Consider the following 12755-nt stretch of genomic DNA (forward strand, 5'->3'; position numbering starts at 1 on the left):
ATCTTACCATTAAGAATGCTTAACCTATTCCACTCATTACGGAACTCTTTGACCACCTCAAGGGAGCTACGGTCTTTACTAAACTTGATTTGAGAGGAACGTACAATCTCGTTAGGATTAAGGAGGGCCACGAATGGAAAACAGCATTTAACACCAGGAGCCGGCATTATGAGTATCTTGTAATGCCCTTTGGCCTATGTAATGCTCCTGCTGATTTTCAGAATTTATTAATGATGTCCTACGAGATATGTTGCAACAGTGTGTTGTGGTGTACTTAGACGACATCCTCATACACTCACCCACACTTGAGGCTTATCGTTCTGATGTTACACGGGTTCTTCAGAGACTATGTCAGAACAGCGTGTTTTGTAAACTTGAGAAATGTGAGTTCCATCAGACTCAAGTAGCCTTCCTAGGTTATGTTATCTCCTTTGCAGGGTTCTCCATGGATCTTGACAAGTTATCTGCAGTTCTGCAGTGGCCTCGCCCAGTTGGTCTTCGGTCTATTCAACATTTTTTGGGGTTCGCCAATTACTATAGAAAGTTTATTAAAAACTTTTCTTCCTTGGTCAAATCTATCACAGACATGACCCGTAATGAGAATGATCCACTCCATTGGTCACCTACTGCCATTAAGGTCTTTGATAGTCTTAAGACTGCCTTTGCTGCCGCTCCAATTCTGGCTCATCCTAACCCTGTCCTGCCTTTCGTTCTTGAGGTTGATGCGTCTAAGACTGGAGTAAGTGCCCTCTTTTCTCAACGTCCTATGCCTGACGGTTCTTTGCATCCGTGTGGTTTCTTCTCTAAGAAATTGTCTGCAGCGGAGTGCAATTATGAAATTGGCGACAGGGAATTATTGGCCATAATTTTGGCACTCAAGGAATGGAGGCATCTTCTCGAGGGTACTAGCGTGCCAGTGCTCATTCTTACTGACCACAAGAATTAAACTTATATATCTGAAGCAAAATGTTTGTTGCCCCGACAGGCCAGATGGGTGCTATTTTTGTCTCGGTTTAATGATGTGGTCTCCTACCTGCCTGGTAGTAAGAATGTTAGGACTGATGCCCTCTCTTGACAATTTTCGCCTCTGTCCAAGGAGGAGTCTGTACCTACTCCTGTTATACCTCCTGACCATATTTTGGCTACCATACGTACTAATTTGACTTCTCCCTTGGGGGAGGAGATCCTGGCTGCACAAACCAATGCACCTCCTGAGAAACCTAGTGGTAAGTGTTTTGTTCCTGAGAATCCTCAAACTAAACTTTGGCACACTTACCACTATCCTAAAGCCGCAGGTCACCCAGGCAAGAACCAAATGATTTGGTCGGTCACTCGACAATTCTGGTGGCCAGGTCTTCGTTCTGATGTTGCTGCGTATGTTGCCTCCTGCTCAGTTTGTGCACAGAATAAGACATATCGACTTCTTCCTGTGGGTCTTCTTCAACCTATTGCTAATGGTGAGCATTCTTGGACACATCTTTCCATGGAATTCATTGCCGAGCTCCCTGTTTCCAATGGCAATACTGTTATCCTTATGGTGGTTGACCGTTTTTCTAAAATGTCACATTGCATTCCCTTGATGAAGCTGCCTACCACTCAGGAGCTTGCTTCAATTTTTGCCCAGGAGATTTTCCGTTTACATGGGTTACCCAAGGAGATAGTGTGAGACAGGGGTAGCCAGTTTGTCTCTAGATTTTGGTTTTCCTTTTGTGCTCAAATTGGGATCCAGCTCTCCTTCTCTTCGGCATATCACCCTCAATCCAATGGGGCTGCGGAACGGTCTAATCAAGCTCTGGAAAAGTTCCTCCTTTGCTATGTCTCAGATCACCACAATAATTGGTCTGAACTGTTAACTTGGGCAGAGTTTGCTCATAATAGTGCTATTAATGCTTCCTCCAAGTTAACCCTGTTCATGGCGAATTATGGGTTTCAACCATGCTTGTTGCCCGATTCATTCATGTCTCAGGGTATTCCAGCTTTGGAGGAGCATCTCCGGCAACTCCATTCCACGTGGGTGTAGATTCAGGATTGCCTTCAAAGTTCTATGCAGCGCCAAAAGTTCCAGGCTGATCGTAGGTGTCTGCCCGCACCTTCCTACCAGGTTGGTGAGGGAGTTTGGCTGTCCTCCTGCAACTTGAACCTTCGTGTGCCTTCCAATAAATTGGCTCCCCGTTATGTTGGTCCTTTTCGAATACTCTGACGGGTTAATCCTGTGGCTTACGCTCTTGACCTTCATCCTGCTATGCGCATCTCTAATGTTTTTTATGTCTCTCTCTTGAAATCATTGGTTTTTAATTGGTTTACCACTGTGTTGCCTCGTCCTTGTCCTATCTTTTTTGACAACCATGAGGAGTATGAGGTCAGCAGCATTATTGACTCTTGTATGTCCAGGGGCCGTGTACAGTATTTGGTTCACTGGAAGGGCTACAGTCCAGAGGAGTGTTCTTGGGTTCCCTCCTCTGATGTTCATGCTCCCGCCCTCCTCCGTGCCTTCCATGCCCGTTTCCCCAGTAAGCCTTTTGTCCTCCCGTGGGGGAGGGGTCGTTGAGGGCAGGGTACTGTCAGGGCTTTTTCCCTGTTTTGTTTGCCATGTGCTGCTGGCAGCCATTTTACTCACCTCTCTTGCTGACTATGGTGCATTGTGGGGGATGCTGCTCAATTCCTGCACTTACTTTTATGGCCAGACTGGTGTGCATCATCCGTGTGAGACAGGATGCAGTTTCAGAATTGTGATGTCATCACTTATTATTTAAAGGGCCTCTGTTCAGTATGCTTTGCCTTTGCGTTGTCTCAGACCTGTTTGTGATAGTTCCTGTGTATTACCTGGCTGCCTGATGCCCTTCCTGGTTCCTGATCCCTGGCTTGTTCCTGACTCTGCTGTTTTCCTTCTCCCTGATTCCGCCTCATCTGCCTATTCGCTTTGGCTCCTGACTCAGCTCGTCTGACTAACAGCTCTGGTTTTGACTCCTGGCTTGTTATTTAACTTGTGGACTTTTTATTATTTTTTGCTATTAGTAAAGGTGTGATTCTTTTTGCACTTCTCGTCTCAGTCTGATTCCTGGCACCCTGACAGGGGGAGAGAGAGAGTAAAAAAGAGGGGGGAGAGAGAGTTAAAGAGAGGGGAGAGAGAGAAAAATAGAGGGGGGAGAGAGAAAGGGGAGAAAGCAAAAGAGATGTGGAGAGAGAGCAAAAGAGAAGAGAGAGCAAAAGGGGAGAGAGCAAAAGAGAGGGGGGAGAGAGCAAAAGAGAGGGGGAGAGAGAGCAAAATAGAGGGTGAGAGCAAAAGAGAGGGGAGAGAGAGAGAGAGCAAAAAAGAGGGGGGGAGAAAGAGAGCAACAAAAAGGGGGAGAGCAAAAGAGGGGAGAGAGAGAAAAATAAAGGAGGAGAGAGAGAGAGAGAGAGAGAGAGAGAGAGAGAGAGAGAGAGAGAGAGAGAGAGAGAGAGAGAGAGAGAAAGAGAGAGCAAAAGAGTGGGGAGAGAGCAAAAGAGAAGGGAGAGAGCAAAAGAGAGGTGTAGAGAGAGCAAAAGAGAAGGGCGAGAGAGAACAAAAGGGGAGAGAGAGAGCAATAGAGAGGGGGAGAGAGAGCAAAAGAGAGGGGGAGAGAGAGTAACTGAGAGGGGAGAGAGAGCAAAAAAGAGGGGGGAGAGTGAGAGAAAAAAGAGGGGGGAGAGAGAGAGCAAGAGAGAGGGGGGTAGAGAGAGAGCAAAAGAGAGGGGGGAGAGAGAGCAAAATAAAGGGGAGAGAGAGAGAGCAAGGGGTGGGACCACTGTACTGCAAAAATGGCCTGTGTACACGGGCTTTAGTACTAGTCTATTTATAAATACATAGAATATATTCTGTTCTGTACAGAACATTGGAATGTGAAATATTTACAGTAAATATAAATATATAGTTAAAATCTTTATTAAAAATAAATATAGCATAACTATGTTTTTACATGTTTTCATCTACTTAACGGCAAAGGGCTCCAATGCACACACACATATATATGTGTTCATATGCGTATATATGTCTGTAAATACATATACACATTTATATATATATATATATATATATATATATATACATCTTTAGACATATATACAGTATGTATGTATCTCAATGTTAAAGCCATTCGTAGCCTTTTTTTTTTTCTAAGACCCATGATGTCATATCTTTCAGCCCTTAACTTTTTTGTGCAATTTTCTTTTAATAATGTTTTATTAGATAGTGTTATTATAAGTGTAACTATACTTTGAATTGTATTTTTGATGTGTTTTGTGATACTTTTTAGTTTTGCGAAACTAGAGCTCTGAGGACGCGGTAATCATTCTAGCGTAAATTGCAACTGCACTCAAGCGATCGTGTTTACTTTTAACTTGTAATACGAGCACAATTTACCTGCACGCAAATGATCATGAAAACCCGATATTGATTGCGCACGAACATTTGCACTCCACTTGTCATCTGGCTTATCTTATTACTTATCTTATTACTCACTCACCAAAACATAGGGCCTGATATTCAAAACCTTGCTGCTCAAACAAGAGCGAGGCTCTTCAAAAAAATTAGAAACACAGATTTTATCTTGAGAAATGATTATGTTGCTATGTAGTTGTCTTAATGCAAAACCGAGACTCCTACATTGCAATACATGGTTTAAAAAGATGGATCTCTCTCCATTCCGACAGTTTTGATTATCAGGCCCATAGAGAGAACAATGGAAAATGAACATTTTAGTATCTCTCTGTCACCCCCCCCCCCCAACACCCACAGTCACACACATACAGTACACACTCTGGGAGCATGATTTAATCTAAACCTTTTAGTTTTCCTACTAACAGTTCTTAAGTTACTGAGAATGTCAGTATAGGCGGGGATAAATCAGGCAAAAGCAGCTATTTAAAATGACAAAATAAAGGTAAATAAGCTGTTTGTAAACAATTTGATAAACTCCAGAAGGCAAAATAGACGCCTGGCAACAAGAGAAAAAAATTACAGTACAAAAAAAAAGCGCAGTACACAGCCTTTTTCACAGGCTTATTCAGACTTTTCAAATGATTTTACACACTTAAGAAGAAGCAAAATAGATTTTGAGATGGATTGGCTTCTTGCTTCATTATTTATGATCACTGCCTAATGTCTCTGAATTTAACCATTAAAATCAAATCCTGGCATGCGCATTTAACACTTTCATAAACATTTGTATGTTATTTGGCATCTACATTTAAGAAAAAAAAATAATCACAAACAAGCGTTTCTAGTTAGTATTTTATTTGTATACATGTTTTATGGCTTACAGCTGTTATTTAAACTATATTTTTTACTTTATTTTAAAATAGGAAACAATTTTATTGAAATGTAAAATGAGCCTGCAAGGAAACATAAAGGAATATTAAATTTAGCATCTAATCTCCCCATAAAGACTTAGATTACAAGTGGAGTGCAATTTATAGATCAGGGTGCGCTATCCATATCGTGAACCTAAGTACAGTGCACAAACTGGTAATAGAAAGTGAATAGTGAAAAATATTTACCAGAGAACCTTAACACGACAGCAGACAATTACTTTATGTGTGCACTATACTTTCAATGGATACTGCAGGGTGGGCTTTATTTTTAAATGTGTAGTTAAACTTGAAATTTATGTAAAGGTCATATGCAGTATAAATACGGTACATAAGTGAATCATACACAAACTCACACAAATAATCACACACTCACATATACACACACACACTCTCATACACACACACTCTCACACACACCCTCATACACTCACACACACTCTCACATACTCGCATACATACACACACACACTCATAGACACACCCTCACTCACACACACACTTAAACACACTCATACACACCCTCACACACACACACACACAAACCCACTCTCACACACACCCTCTCACACTCCACACACCCTCATAGTTTTGATAGCAATGTATGCAGTAGTAAAATTAACATTAGGAAATAGTGATTAATATTATCTTGTCCGGGTTCATGAAAGGATACTTTTGTATTTTTTTATAGCTGTATTTTTTAACTTTATTTTGTATTGATGTAATTGTATACATAACAGACAGTATATAAATATTAACAAAAATAGTCCAAGCATAGAAAGTATAAGCTTTATTCACAACTATATGGCTGGAGTTAAAAACAGGATTTGAACAAATAACTGACGCGTTTCGGATCAATCTGTCATAATCATAGATCCCTAAAGTGCATATATACATGATACAAGCTTTTAAAAAGCCCAAAAAGAGTTGATTGGTTAGTCAATTAAAACAAAAATTAACTGTTTCACTCCCCTGTCTCCACAGGTTCACAATATATGGCAAATACATTTAAAAACACTTATTATCGCTTAACTATTGTATAAAATCTTAAATTAAAGAAAAGTATCACAACATGTATATTCCCTGGGAAACCAAGCTGTAGGGCTTTGACGGACTCGGGAGATTTGAAAGTTACTGACTATTCCATACAAGTCACGGATCATATACCTTGGGGACTCTTCAGAGATATTGATGCTTTTATTCAAGCCTTTCTTGTGTCTATTTTAATTTGCGCTTTTAATTTGTTTATTAAATTTGCTTTTATGTGCTTCACAATATATGGAAGTAATAAACCTTTAATCAAAGAAACAGATTGGTAGAAAATTAAAATCAAAATGTTTGTAAAAATATCACATAAATTATACAATAAATTATACTTGGATTTCAATCACATAAGCAAAGTTTTGCCTAAAGATTTTTTTAAAAATGTATAATCATAACTAATGATTCATTATGTCAAACTCTGAGCTAAGACCTCTAGATATTCATTGGAAAAAACCTTTTACTGAAACTTTTTATTGAATCTTTTTAATGCAACTATATATAAAGAAATGAAGACAATCTTATTTGATTTGCAAACATACGGCTAGATTTGGAGTTTTGTCGGTAAAGACCTGCGGTGCTAACAAGCCTTTTTTTTTCCAGTGCACCCTTAAGCCAACGCTGGTATTACAAGTTTTCTGAATGGCTGCGTTAGCCTCAGAAAAGTGAGCGTTGAGCCAAATTTAGCTCCACTTCAACCCGCAATACCAGCGTTGCTTACGGTAGTGGTAAGCTGGAAAAACGTGCTCGTGCATGATTTCCCCATAAGATACAATGGGGCTGAGCTGGCTGAAAAAACCTAACACCTGCAAAAAAGCAGCGTTCAGCTCCTAACGCAGCTCCATTGTTTCCTATGGAGAAATTAATTTTATGTCTGCACCTAACACCATAACATGAACCCCGAGTCTAAACACCCCTAACCTTATACTTATTAACCACTAATCTGCCGCCCCCACTATCGCTGACACCTGCATTATACTATTAACCCCTAATCTGCCACTCCGGACACCGCCGCCACCTACATTATCCCTATGAACCCCTAATCCGCTGCCCCCAAATCGCCGACACCTATATTATATTTATTAACCCCTAATCTGCCCCCCCAACATCGCCACCACCTACCTACACTTATTAACCCCTAATCTGCCGACCGGACATCACCGCCACTATAATAAATGTATTAACCTCTAAACCGCCACACTCCTGCCTCGCAAACACTATAATAAATTGTATTAACCCCTAATCTGCACCCCCCAACGTCGCCACAACCTACCTACAATTATTAACCCCTAATATGTCGCCCCAAACGTCGCCGCTACTATAATAAAGTTATTAACCCCTAAACCTAAGTCTAACCCTAGCACCCCCCTAAGTTAAATATAATTTAAATAAAACTAATTAAATTTACTATAATTAAATAAATTATTCCTATTTAAAAATAAATACTTACCTATAAAATAAACCATAAGATAGCTAAAATATAACTGATAGTTACATTGTAGCTATTTTAGGATTTATATTTATTTTACAGGCAACTTTGTATTTTAACTAGGTACAATAGCTATTAAATAGTTAATAACTATTTAATAGCTACCTAGTTAAAATAATTACAAAATTACCTGTAAAATAAATCCTAACCTAAGTTACAAATACACCTAACACTACACTATCAATAAATTAATTAAATAAATTAACTACAATTATCTAAAATAATTACAATTAAATAAACTAAACTATATTACAAAAAAACCAATCACTAAATTACAAAAAATAAAAAAATATTACAAGAAGTTTAATCTAATTACACATAATCTAAGCCCCCTAATAAAATAAAAAAGCCCCCCAAAATAATAAAATTCCCTACCCTATACTAAATTACAAAAGTAATCAGCTCTTTTACCAGCCCTTAAATGGGCTTTTTGAGGGGCATTGCCCCAAAGTAATCAGTTCTTTTACCTGTAAAAAAAAAATACAAGACCCCCCAACATTACAACCCACCACCCACACATCCCTACTCTAAAACCCACCCGATCCCCCCTTAAAAAAACCTAACACTACTTCATTGAAGATCACCCTACCTGGAGCCGTGTTCACCCAGCCGGGCACCGATGGGCCAGAAGTGGACATCCGGAGCGGCAGAAGTCTTCATCCGATCGGGGCAGAAGAGGTCCTCTAAGCGGCAGATGTCTTCATCCAAGTGGCATCTTCTATCTTCAATCAACCGGAGCTGAGCCGGAGCCATCTTGAATCCAGGTGACGCGGAGCCATCCTCTTCTTCCGATGTCCTAACAGTGAATGAAGGTTCCTTTAAATCACGTCATCCAAGATAGCGTCCCTCGAATTCTGATTGGCTGATAGGATTCTATCAGCCAATCAGAATTAAGGTAGGAAAAATCCAATTGGTTGATTTAATCAGCCAATCAGATTGAAGTTCAATCCGATTGGCTGATTGGATCAGCCAATAGAATGGTAATCAGCCAATCGGATTTTTCCTACCTTAATTCTGATTGGCTGATAGAATCCTATCAGCCAATCGGAATTCGAGGAACGCCATCTTGGATGACATGATTTAAAGGAACCTTCAATCGCTGTTAGGACATCAGAAGAGGAGGATGGCTCCGCGTCGGCTGGATTCAAGATGGCTCCGCTCCGCTCCGGTTGATTGAAGATAGAAGATGCCGCTTGGATGAAGACATCTGCCGCTTGGAGGACCTCTTCTGCCCCGATCAGATGAAGACTTCTGCCACTCCGGATGTCCACTTCTGGCCCATCGGTGCCCGGCTGGGTGAACACGGCTCCAGGTAGGAGCAAATCTTTTTTACACAAATCAATTAACTTATAGCTACCCCTTTCATTACATGTGGGGTTGACTGCTCATAGCATGTAGTAAGGTATTTCTCATGATTGGTTTCCGGTAAATGGAAGGGTCGACCCTTTGAGATATTATGTTACCCACTAGTGTTAAATCCAAAAAATTAGCAATTGTATTATTCCAAATAAAATTCAACTTTAAACCAAAGCCTCCAGATCAAATGTTTTGACATAGGCAGAAGCTTCATCTTCAGTAGAGTTCCAAACAAATATAAAACCATCAATATATCTCTTATACAGGCTAATACTGCTCTTATAGGTATTTCTACCTCCATAGATGTGGACACGTTTCCACCAACCCATATATAAGTTGGCATATGATGTGGCAAAACATACACCCATACTGCCATGCCTCTAGATGTAGAAAGTACCTTCAAACAGAAAATAATTGTGTTGTAACAAAAATAAGTTTACTCTCAAGATGTATCTTTTTATGTTTAGAAAGAGGGCAATCTAGATCCAAAAAGATATAGCCTGAATCACTTTGCCATGTGGGAAAATGGAATATAGAGAAGTAACATCAACTGTTAACTAGTGATGTCGCGAACTTAAAATTTTCTGTTTGCGAACGGCGAACGCAAACGTCCGCAAATGTTCGCGAACGGACGAACCTGGCGAACCGCCATAGACATCAATAGGCAGGCGAACTTTAAAACCCACAGGGACTCTTTCTGGCCACAATAGTGATGGAAAAGTTGTTTCAAGGGTACTAACACGTGGACTGTGGCATGCCGGAGGGGGATCCATGGCAAAACTCCCATGGAAAATTACATAGTTGATGCAGAGTCTGTTTTTAATCCATAAAGGGCAGAAATCACCTAACATTCCTAAATTGTTTGGAATAACGTGCTTTAAAACATCCGGTATGATGTTGTATCGATCAGGTAGTGTAAGGGTTACGCCCGCTTCACAGTGACAGACCAAACTCCCCGTTTAACGCACCGCAAACAACCGCAAACAGTCCATTTGCACAACCGCAAACTCCCCATTTGCACAAGGTTGGATACCAAGCTAGCCATGTCCCGTTCATTGTCCTCACTGATGTCATTGAAGGTCTCTTCCTCCACCCAGCCACGTACAACACCAAGGTTCCCCGAAAGGTGACAACAAGCCCCCTGGGACGCCTGCTGTGTTTGGTCTTCCACCTCCTCAAAGCCATCTTCCTCCTCTGACTCCTCTTCTTCAGACTCCTCTCTCTGCATTGCCTCTCTCTGCGTTATTATAAGGTGTGTTAAGTAGTACTATTCCTATCAGTTTAATTCCTGTTACGTCCCCTATCAGGGGACGTGTTTATGGCATGGATTTTAGGAACTGGGAGATAAAAAAAGATGCTTGCTCACTCCTCCAACTTCAAATTTGGGGCACTGCGCGTGCAATCTACTGTGCCACCAGATATGAGTGGTGTGTTAAGTAGTACATTTGGCAGACGGACATTTGGCCGAAACACAAGTGGCTGTCAGATAACAGTCCGGCCACGAGATAGATTTGATAGATACATAGATTAGATAGATAGAACAATAGATGCAATAGATACATTTGATAGATACGATAGATAGATAGATTTGATAGATAAATAGATAGATTTGATGGATAATTTCCCAGACAGAGAATTACAAGACGTGCGGTCTGGGACCCATGGTAAGGTTCCCAGAGGCAGTTGCGGTGCCAGGGGACGTGTATATGGCATGGATTTTAGTAACCGGGAGATGGAAAAAGATGCTTGGTCGGTCTTCCTACTTCAAATTTGGGGCACTGCGCATGCAATCTACTGTGCCACCAGATATGAGTGGTGTGTTAAGTAGTACTATTCTTATCAGTTTAATCCCTGTTACGTCCCCTATTAGGGGACGTGTATATGGCATGGAATTTAGGAACCGGGAGATGGAAAAAGATGCTTGGTCGGTCCTCCTACTTCAAATTTGGGGCATTGCGCTTGCAATCGTGGCCGGACTTTTAGCCGACGGACATTTGGCAGAAGGACATCTGGCCGATGGACATTTGGCTGAAACACAAGTGGCTGTCAGATAACAGTCCGGCCACGAGATAGATAGATTTGATAGATTGATACATAGATTAGATAGATAGATCAATAGATGCAATAGATACATTTGATAGATATGATAGATAGATAGATAGATTTGACAGATAAATAGATAGATTTAATAGATAGATAATTTCCCAGACAGAGAATTACAAGACGTGCGGTCTGGGACCCATGGTAAGGTTCCCAGAGGCAGTTGCGGCGCCAGGGGACGTGTATATGGCATGGATTTTAGGAACCGGGAGATGGAAAAAGATGCTTGGTCGGTCCTCCTACTTCAAATTTGGGACACTGCGCGTGCAATCTAATGTGCCACCAGATAGGAGTGGTGTGTTAAGTAGTACTATTCCTATCAGTTTAATCCCTGTTACGTGCCTTTTTTTTGGTTTGGTTTTTGAAGCCACAGTGCAGCACCAGAGGCCATAAAAATTTGGCATGTACACATGCCTGAAAAATTAGGTATTGTTGCAGCGGCCAGAAAAAATTATGTTTGTTTCCCAGGCAGAAAGTGCCCTAAAACATTGCGGCTTGAACCCTAGTTGGTGACGGATAAGTCATGCAAGTCATCCGGCATTCGAAGATAAAATACATCACCGTGTGGACCATTTTTAGCCCAAGGCAGCTCATCTGATCAGGCCTTTTTTACTCGAATGTATCGCCCAATGTCAGTCCCTTCGGGATCCATCCCTCATTTATCTTAATAAAGGTGAGGTAATCTAGACTTTTTTGACCAAGGTGACTTCTCTTCTCAGTGACAATACCTCCTGCTGCACTGAAGGTCCTTTCTGACAGGACACTTAAAGCGGGGCAGGCCAGAAGTTCTATCGCAAATTGGGATAGCTCAGGCCACAGGTCAAGCCTGCACACCCAGTAGTGAAGGGGTTCATCGCTCCTCAGAGTGTCGAGATCTGCAGTTAAGGCGAGGTAGTCTGCTACCTGTCGGTCGAGTCGTTCTCTGAGGGTGGACCCCGAAGGGATGTGGCCATGCATAGGAGTTAAAAAGCTCTGCATGTCCTCCATCAACAACACGTCTGTAAAGCATCCTGTCCTTGCCGGCATGGTCGTGGGAGTCGGAGGATTACTTTCACCTCTTCCCCTGTTAGATTCCCGTTGTGCTGTGACATCACCCTTATACGCTGTGTAAAGCATATTTTTAAATTTATTTTGGAACTGCTGCATCCTTTCCAACTTGCGGTAATTCGGTAACATTTCAGGCACTTTATGCTTATACCAGGGGTCTACTAGGGTGGACACACAGTACAGGTCGTTCTTCTTCAGCTTTTTTATACGAGGATCCCTCAACAGGCACGACAGCATGAAAGACCCCATTTGCACAAGGTTGGATGCCGAGCTACTCATGTCCCGTTCCTCATCCTCAGTGATCTCACTGAAGGTATCTTCTTCCCCCCAGCCACGTACAACACCACGGGTACCAGATAGGTGACAACGAGCACCCTGGGATGCCTGTTGTGGT

Source organism: Bombina bombina, chromosome 7 (assembly GCF_027579735.1).
Source record: "Bombina bombina isolate aBomBom1 chromosome 7, aBomBom1.pri, whole genome shotgun sequence".
In the NCBI taxonomy this organism is placed as follows: domain Eukaryota; kingdom Metazoa; phylum Chordata; class Amphibia; order Anura; family Bombinatoridae; genus Bombina; species Bombina bombina.